Raw genomic sequence first — 9,548 nt, forward strand, 5'->3', positions numbered from 1 at the left:
ATTTTATTTTAGGTTACTAACAACGTAGTTTGGAGTGCTCCAGTTATAAAGGTATTAAGGACTTAGGAGGGAGTTTTTAATGTTACGTTTATTTATAAGTTGAGAATATTGTTTATGTAGTTGGATTCTAGAGTTAATGTTATACTGTTTAACAACGAATAACTACATCATCAGTTAGGCTGATCTTTATTTATTATTTATTTAGATAATATCAATAACCGAATCAGCCAAAACATTACTACGATAAAAGGAATTTATTATGTTTAACTCTAATATGTAAATGGGTTATTTTAATGTTGTCTCTTTTTATCATAGTTATTCAACTATTGCCATATGATTAAGCTTGACTTACTCTTAACTGAAATGTGATATAAGATAAAATCATAATTATAACAATTTGGCTATAACCTAAGCTATATTACAAATATCTAGTTAATCACTCGACACAAACAATACTCACGTCAACACTGTTTAAAGTTCAGCGTCAATTATAAAGTTATTTAATCCATTACTACAATCAAAACCATAAAATACAACTGAAAGTTTAATCACAAAATATTAGAACAGGATTAAATTATTAATAATTAAAAGTTAAAATGTCTTTGAAATGTAATTAGTGAGAGAGATGAATGTTTTGAAATCCAATTTGAGGTTAAAGCCTCGCTTTGGAGGGTAAACTGGTTAGCCAAGCTTAATTATATTGTACTCAAGCAAGAGGTCAAAGTCAAACAGTATTTCTAAAAGCTTGTGATTTATTATTCTTTATTTGTATAATAATTTACGTTTTGGTTAAGACATACCAGTATGATCAAATATTTTGTTAATAATAGTTTTTAATAGAAATGTTATTAAATTAAAACTACATTTATAACTTCTTAAATTAGTTAGTTTACAATTTGACATTTAAGTCCATCTGACAACTTAGACCATCTGAAAACTCAAACATGTCGAAGCTATCTTTTTTCCTCTGTCCCTTGAGACTTCTCGAGTCCCCTCCCAGCTGTAAAACTTGGACACACCTGATCTCATCTGATAGCTTGTGTGTCATGAGAGATATCCAATAAAACTTTACATTAGGATTATAATTTATTTATTCACTTATAACACTAAAAATTGTCAAACTAATAATGTTGTCACCTTTTTCTTTTTTATTCGTACGCATTCTACTATTATGAAAGGTTTTTAAAATGTAAAATCAAGTTTTTGAGTACACAACTTTGTCTATCAATGTATTATGTTCATGTTTAAAATGTGCTATTTTTTTCTTCACGGTATCTATGGGTTGTACAATTTATTTTCATATGATGACATAATAATTAGTTGGGAATGTGTTTTGTTGGTAATGAATAATGGTTTATGAATAAATGCCAAATTACAAAACAATTTTGTGAAAATATCCGTTAATAAATATCAGTTTACATGGTTTTGTAATGGCTTTAAATACAATGTAAATAATCATCAAACAGTTTTATTGTAGAAATAAATAATTTTTTTCCGTGTGAAACAAGGTCTAACAATATTTGTAAATACTAAGCCACGGTTATATAAATAAGTAGACTTCTAACACAAAGCTTTAAAAACCCGTACCGGTATTCAATATTAATTTATTTTGACCTTATTTCGAAATACTCAATCAACATTGTACCTGGTGTTCAAAGAGCAACGATCAATAACGGAGTAAACCAGTTTCAAAAAGCCAATTTTAACAAAAATTCCAGATTATTGTCTTCTTAAATAGATTCGCAAATGCATATATATCTATTCTCAACTGTGTATGGCTGACTCGTAAGAGAAACTGTGCAAGGCCCACTAAGCCAAGTTTACTTTAGAAGAAAACAAGTTATGACGAAAGTTTTAGGATTACCAAAATCCGTTTCTTTGCAGTAATACAGGCAAAAGCACACCTGACCCTTCCCGTCAATCTTCTTTGTTTACCCGGCTGAATTCCTCTTAAAATGCATTGCTATTCTTTTATCTTTAGAATAAATGGTACAGGATAGTTTCGATGTAGAATAAAAATGCACGACATTTAGTGAGCAGTGTTTATAAGTACAAACTATTAAAATATTACAAAAGAAAAAAAACGAAAGCACCACCAAATATTTAATATTATACAAACGACCGTTAGATGCAAACGTACAACTAGCACGTTTATACTTCACGATAAATAAATTAAATTAAATTCCCTTAACAGCATTGTTGTTTTACTTAACAGCACGGTTAACGGACCAATGAGGTTAAAGGATTGAGAGAGAAGAATTAAAATTGTAGTGCTTCGAACAATATTAACTCATCTGTTCAGACCAATTTAATCGTTAATAGGGAGTTGGGTTGCTGTTTGGCACAATGATTCGTTGTATCATCAGTGGCAATAAACTGATATTAAAGTATTAAAGTTATAAACACGTCACTAATTAAGTCGTTGGTTTATTGGTTTTAAGAGATTTTTAGGGTTTTATGTTTAACCTTATTTTATATGTTGTGTATAGGAGCTTTGAATCATATCAATATGGCGGATAATGTAGACTTTTGGATAAGGTTTCCGGTATCGTGCGGGTTATATTAGTGCGGGTTAGTTAGTTGTACTATAAACCTGCATGGAGGATATAAGCACTCATTTAAGTGGATTAGGAAATACAAAGGATGATACTGAAGTAAAATAAATAAGAATCTTATGTGACAATGAAATAGAAAAGGGTTGTTTATGGTAAGACGATATATGATAAATAGTAGATTAAATAAATACTTTGGGAACCTATTTAACATAATTACGCATGTAGAAGAGGCTATGCTTGTTTTTTTTTTCTTTTAGCGAATTTCCCTATAGGGAAGTAGCTATTACCGTAGGTGGCACGGTAAGACCTAGACCCGGGACCGATTTACTTTTTCATTTTGATGTCCCCAGAGGCCAAAAACACCATTCGTTCAAATTTTTATATATGTATATATATATATAGACTTATATATATATATATATAGATATATATATATATAGATATATATATATATACGTCCGTGAACGCGATAACTTGAGTAATTTTTGTCCGATTTTGATTAAATTTGGTTTAAAGGTGTAAAGCGGGATAAACTTGAATGAGTTCGCGAACCAGCACGATCGGACCATGGGAACGGGGCTTTACGGGGGGTTTTATGGGGTAAAAATTGGTTTTTCTAGCTTTTGACCCTCAAAACACAAAATTTCCCGATTTCTCTTTAGACCTTTTTAAAGAGCTTAAAAAAACAAATTTTTTAGTATATAAAAGTATTTTTGTTCGATTATTAGTAATGGAGAAAATTAAAAAAATTGTAAATTTAAAATTCCCATGTTATTCTTATGGAGAATATAGTCAAATGTTGTAGTTTGCTTGTTTATGGATATATTTTGATCAAACTTGGCAAATTTATTTATTTTGTACTAAGCTATCAATATTTTACTCAAAAACACACTTTATTAGTTTCCTTGTAGCAGCAAACCTAGGTACTCGTTAAACCTAATGTTATTAAAATATATTTAACTGAAAATCAATTCAGACAAATAGAAATTCGCTTAGTCGGCAGGTTTGCTGCGGCGGGGGTATTTACATATTTGCAGTTATAGTTTAGTGTTACAATCAGAGAATTGGATGTTTTTGCGCAAATAATTAAATGGCAGTGAATACCGTAGAGTTTAAATTTCTAAATAACTCTTTTAAACCACAAACCCACTTATAATAAATGGTAGACAAAAATATTTTCGTTCAGATTTCATAAACAATTTAGTGTTATCGAGACGTAAAGATACAATGCTTGTATAAAAATAATTTTTTTTTACAGAAGAGCTATAAATGTTTTACAAAAGAAGATGTTTTGAGATACTTTTAAAAGTCTGATGGAAGGAAAGTAAAATAACTTCGTTCACGTCTATTCATTATTTCTGATCATTAGTTGTTTGTCTCAGAAATAAAATCTGGCTGGGTTATTGAAATTAAAAAATAATTACCTGTTTACCTGTTTACCTGTTTACCATGCAGTAATTGTTGGATTTTGTTAATTTTGTTGAAGATAATAATACGTTGATATGTAAATAAAATTAAAGGTATTGTTGAACTAAAAATAATGCCATAAACCGGACCCCAAATAAACGAGTCAAAAATGACAACCGTTCAAAGATTTCTTGAATTTTCCATATTGAATCTTTAAACGGCTCCATTATTTACTCAGTTGTTCTTTTGGGGTACAATTTATGGCATTGTGTTCTACTAATAAATACCTTTAATTTTATGAGCATATCGTTTATGATTTTCGTTACGCAATCATAGGTTTGTCGTAATAAGTATGAATACGTTCGTAATTTTCTTCCATATTTTTGTCATATAGCCCTGAGGAGTTAGCGTATAATAGAACTGCAAATTCAATTAATCTTTGAACAGCTGTCATTTTTGACGTAATTATCTATTTTAGGTTTGCGGCATTGTTTTAGTCCAACAAGACAATTAATTTGATGTGCTTATAAACCTATGCCTACCTTCAAGATTTTTAACTTACACTCTATGGGCCATCCCTTATAGTTGACATCTGATCACCATGTACACAAAAATTAGCTTACTATTATCCGTAATGGTATGCCAAATTTGGTTGAGATATCTCTATTCTCTTTAAAGTTATAAAATCATTCTAAGGATTAATTAATTGTCACTCTGTGTATTTATTTGTCGCATCGTCTGTATATTATACAAAAATTATTCCTGAATCTTTCACCCGATCACCCTGAAAATTGTGCCACAAGTGGGGTAATTTATCCATTATCTTACCCTCCGATGTAACATCTTGATAATTTTAGAATGATTATTGTATTCGCTATCAATTTAATCAATATTCTTCCCTTTATTATATTTTTGTTGTGGTCGTTTAAGGGATTTCTTTGTTTTAGGGTTAAATACTTGATATTATTTACTAAAGATTTGTGTTGAGAATATTAACTATTAACTGTCAACTATTCAGTCATGATATTTAGATTCTTAATAATTTAAAATACGAACATGTCCTTAAAACACTCAAAAGGCAAACACGTAGTACAAAGCTATCGTGAAAGAGGTAGGCATCTTTCCATTGTGATTTTTTTTTAAGTCACGACCCAATTACTTCTTGTTCAATCTTTCCTAAATGCTGGCATAGTTACAAATCTATTTATCATTGGATCTTTTGACAATAAACTTCAACATGCTTAATGTCTTTACAACATTCGAGTTTGAGTATAGGGAGCTTACTTGAGTAACAAAACAAAACTTATCATGGAAAAATCCGAAAAAAATGAAGCAACTGAGCAAAGTGCATTGGATGGAAAAGCTATAAGTAAGTACTCACATAAACCATACAAACTAAGGGTTATATTGTCAAGAGACAACGCGTATAAATGTTAAAGTTCTTGAATTTTATCCCGGAGCTCAAGAGCCCCTTTGATCCGGCCGTGTGGAAAGTCAAGTACCTTATAACTTCCACCAGCTTAAGCCGCTTTATTTTCACTTTCCGTCATAGCTTTGTCCTTAGGCTTGGACGTTAAAATGTCATTAGTAATCACTTGTACTCGTACTAAAGCACTTGAACAAATCATCTAGAATGCTGATTATTCTAAATAGGAGGAATATCGAACTAAGTATTGATAAAAACGTTTCCAACTGAATGTCTTAAGGTAAATTTGTTCAACACTATTATACTGTCTCCAATACACAATACAGGCTACTATAAATGGGAATTCTTTAGCTGCAGGATCAGCTGTGCTATTCCGGTTACTGACACAATATGTTATTTTATGAAATATATAATTTAAAATTCCAAAGTACAAAATTAATTTCGGAAACTTTACTTGTTGGATCTTTATTGTAATGTAAGTATACCACCATTAAAAAATGTTCAAAATTTTTCCTTACTTAAATTTTATGTTCAAACATTATATAGAACTTAACGTATACTACCACGGTTACAATACATGAAATGATTTTCATAGTTTCCAAGTGCAAATAATGTTATCGTCGCTAACTCTATTTGTAAATAATTAAACAACGTTTTACAAAAGTTATTCATTAAATAATTAGAGAAACTCTATTAAATATTGATATGACTAGTAGTAATTTAATTTAAAAATGCAAAACATTAAAATTGCCATATTAAAAGTTTTATTGTGTAACTAAACAATAAACTAATAAAAAAATGGGTGCTTTATTTTTTTTTAATAAAGAAAAATAAACGCAAAGGTTTATTTTTAAGCAAGTAGGTTTATAAAAAAAAACTGGTACTGTATAAAATAATACCAGGGTAAATGTTTAATTTTTTTTTATTTGCACAATGTTGTTCTGATAGTTTAAAATACCATTGTTATAAGAAAATATATTACTACTTAATTAACTAAAACATTTAATAATTTTACACTTTATTATGCTTATATATATCCATAATATTTATTATTACCCTGCCACATGTTATGCAATTTACTTAGTAAAAAATCATGATAATTCAGAACGTAAGTAAGTTCGTAAGTTCAACAGTAAGTATGTGTATATGATATTTTGTCCAACTAAATATTAATTTATTGTGTATTTCCAAATATACCTTAAACACAAATAAAATATAACAAAAAGAAAACTAATCAATGAGTAAAGCGAGGGTGTGGTTGCGATGGGCAGTCAGGCGTGCTAAGAATCTCTCATTCTCGTTACAAATTCCACAGACACTTTCTCTTGTTAGTTTCTTGTTCCTTCTTTTGAGCGAAAAACGCTTTCACCTACGTGAGACAACACTTCATGACTAAGGTTTACCTTGCTCCTGATCACAAAATAATAGCAAGAATGAGAATATTTTAATTTATATTAATAATTGAAAATTAAATATCATTTGAAAATTATGAACCCTAATAATTCTTAATAGTATAAAGTTGTATATTCAGTCGAATTAATAAAATGCTTTAATATGCAAATATTTTTAAGCTATTGATCCCGATGATTCCTATATTTATCATCGAAAACGATTGGAAAACATATTTTATAGTACGTTTTCAGTATTTAAATATTGAGAGATTAAAAAGTCTATCTATTTATATTACCCAATCATAACAAAAACCCGTAGTCCTAACAACATAATTAATTATCGTCATTGAGTAACAACACCAAACTTGTATGATATTGGTTTTTTCCTTTAAATTACTACTTTGCCATATTTAAAAAAAAAAATATTTACAAAATCATTTAATGAATATTTAATATAATTAATTGTATGTGCTTTGATTTTGTTTTACTAAAAATAATGATAATAATACCAGGATAATGTTTTCTATAAGAATCAAGATATATGGCGTTTAAATTTAACACGTAAGGTACTAATTCATTTATATGAAAGTACCATACCTCAAGTAACACATATATAAATATAGTCAAACATATTATGGACATAAATCTAAATATGCTCTTTCACTTTCCGACCACAAAAAGGTATTCCTACATATTACGAACTAAGTAATACTCATTACTCTCATGTTTAAAAGCTTAAACCTGAAGATACAACAGTTTCATTTGACAAATAGCAAAATTCAGTAGCAGCATTTTAGGTTTTTCTTAAAGAAATACTTCCGTAGAAGATGAATAAAAGTGTCAAACAGAGATCCAAATTGTTCAGCTTGGGGAATAGGGCATTGACGTCAACCCCGGAGTGCTTTCAGCTACATTTCACAATCTGGTAATCTTGTGCAAAGTGCGGCGAAGACGCTTGATTCAGCCCCTTTTTAATTTAGCAAATGTAAATTCTACTTTGACTGGATTAAAGTTCACGATCGCACTTTCGCTTGTGCTCTCGCTTTTACTCTAGAAAAGTAATTTTGGATAGGTAAAAGCAAGTGTTTTTATTTTACAAAGAAGTATATTTTGTTTTATTTTAAAAATTTAAGCAAGTTTGGTATTTGAAAGAAAGTTTTGTAGGCATGGATACAGATGAAATATTAATTTGAAATAGTAAAATATGTTTTTTTTTAACCCCCAAAAAATATTTAAGTTTCAAAATACACTTTGAAAGGTCCCACTTTGTCCCTTACAATACGCTTCAAACTGATTATTTTAGATTATGAAATTTTTTCATGTTTATTGTACGTATAAAAATGTTTTCTTTCACATAAATCGCTAAAAATTACAGGTATGTTTTGAATGAAAAAATTAAAATATTTTTACATGTCATAAGTATTGTTGTGTTGGTTTCTGTGTAAGACTAACTATTTATAGGTGTGTCTACTTATCTGTACAAACTTATTTTATATTTATCACTCTTAAACATGAAAATTTTCCAATACAAACAATGATCTTACGAGGAAAATTATTGTTCTTCGCCCATATTTTAAGTCATGTTAAATTAAATACTTAACGTAACAAAATCCTAAAAAGTACTCATTTTTAATATTCATAAAATTTACTGATTGCTACAAATGATTATGTTATAGCTTATTAATTTAATTTTTCAAGTATTGTCTCACAATCGTGTGCGTTTAAAAGTTTTTTTATATCTTATTTTCTTAACAATGCATCTGTATGGATATAATATTCTACTTTCACCCAAAAACTCTTCAATTCAAACATTTAAGAAAAAATTTTACCGGTAACCTTTTGAACTATAGTAATAAACTCCTACTTTCAAAAACACTTCAAACAGCATTTACTTAATTAATTTCAACAACCCTTACAAACTATAAAAAAATTATTTTAAACAATAAAAATCCTACCTGGATTTTGAGGTAAATCCAAATTTATCACTGTTCAAACGGAAATGTGCACGAACTTGAGTAAGGCCGATGTACACTGCACACCGCCCGGTCTAGTACTGGCCTACCCGTCGCCTTGCGCACAAAACCCCCTTCCACCCCCAACCCTTACGCCCTTCGCTCGATATTTATAATTACTGTTATCACAAACGTGGCAAAAATCGCAATCTAATTGTCCAGATGTGACTTGGTGGCAAAAACGGACCCGCTTTTATTGGAATCTCGGTAATTGCGGGTAATTTTTCATCCTAATAGCCGTGAGAAGCCGTAACACGGTGTGCAATTTAACTTTTCAATTTGCAGCGTGAAGGTGAAAAATATGTGATTTTTGTAGTTTTTCGTATTTCATAGTTTTTTGTGTTTGTTAATGTGGGTGTGCGTGGACGATAAACATATTAATGAACCAAATACACCTTGGAAGGGTGTAACAGTAATCGAAGAGTTAGGATTTCCATCAATAACAAATCGATTAATTACTTATGTATCAAAGTTCATATAAAATCTATTGATGTGCAATCATTTATTTGTTTCTCAACTTAAATTTTAAACAATATGTTTTTACAATAAGTATACTATTCATAATAATAGGTGTTTATTAACTATAGGGTTTAGATTTAAAAGTAAAATTTTAGTTTTAAGTGAGGGAGCCCATAATGAGTATATATTATTATGACTTCTTTATTAGGGACTCGAACTTGATGAGATTAATTTAGTTCTGAGCAGAAAGCAATTATAATAATTTTAAACAATTGCAGTTGTAATAGAGAGCATTTGT

The 9,548-nt window shown here is 29.4% G+C and overlaps 1 protein-coding gene across 1 annotated transcript in view; it reads right to left on the reverse strand.

The window, feature by feature from the left end:
- The window catches only part of LOC128993370 (neuroligin-1-like), a 108,106-nt gene extending 99,283 nt beyond the window's left edge, over positions 1-8,823 (reverse strand). The window contains exon 1 of the mRNA XM_054417230.1: positions 8,735-8,823. The gene's annotated coding sequence lies outside the window, so the exon portion shown is untranslated. The remainder of the gene's footprint in view (positions 1-8,734) is intronic.
- Between the last annotated feature and the right edge of the window lie 725 nt (positions 8,824-9,548).

Source organism: Macrosteles quadrilineatus, unplaced genomic scaffold (assembly GCF_028750875.1).
Source record: "Macrosteles quadrilineatus isolate MER2022 unplaced genomic scaffold, UCM_ALF_1.0 Scaffold_4__1_contigs__length_99947679, whole genome shotgun sequence".
Classification (NCBI taxonomy): Eukaryota; Metazoa; Arthropoda; class Insecta; order Hemiptera; family Cicadellidae; genus Macrosteles; species Macrosteles quadrilineatus.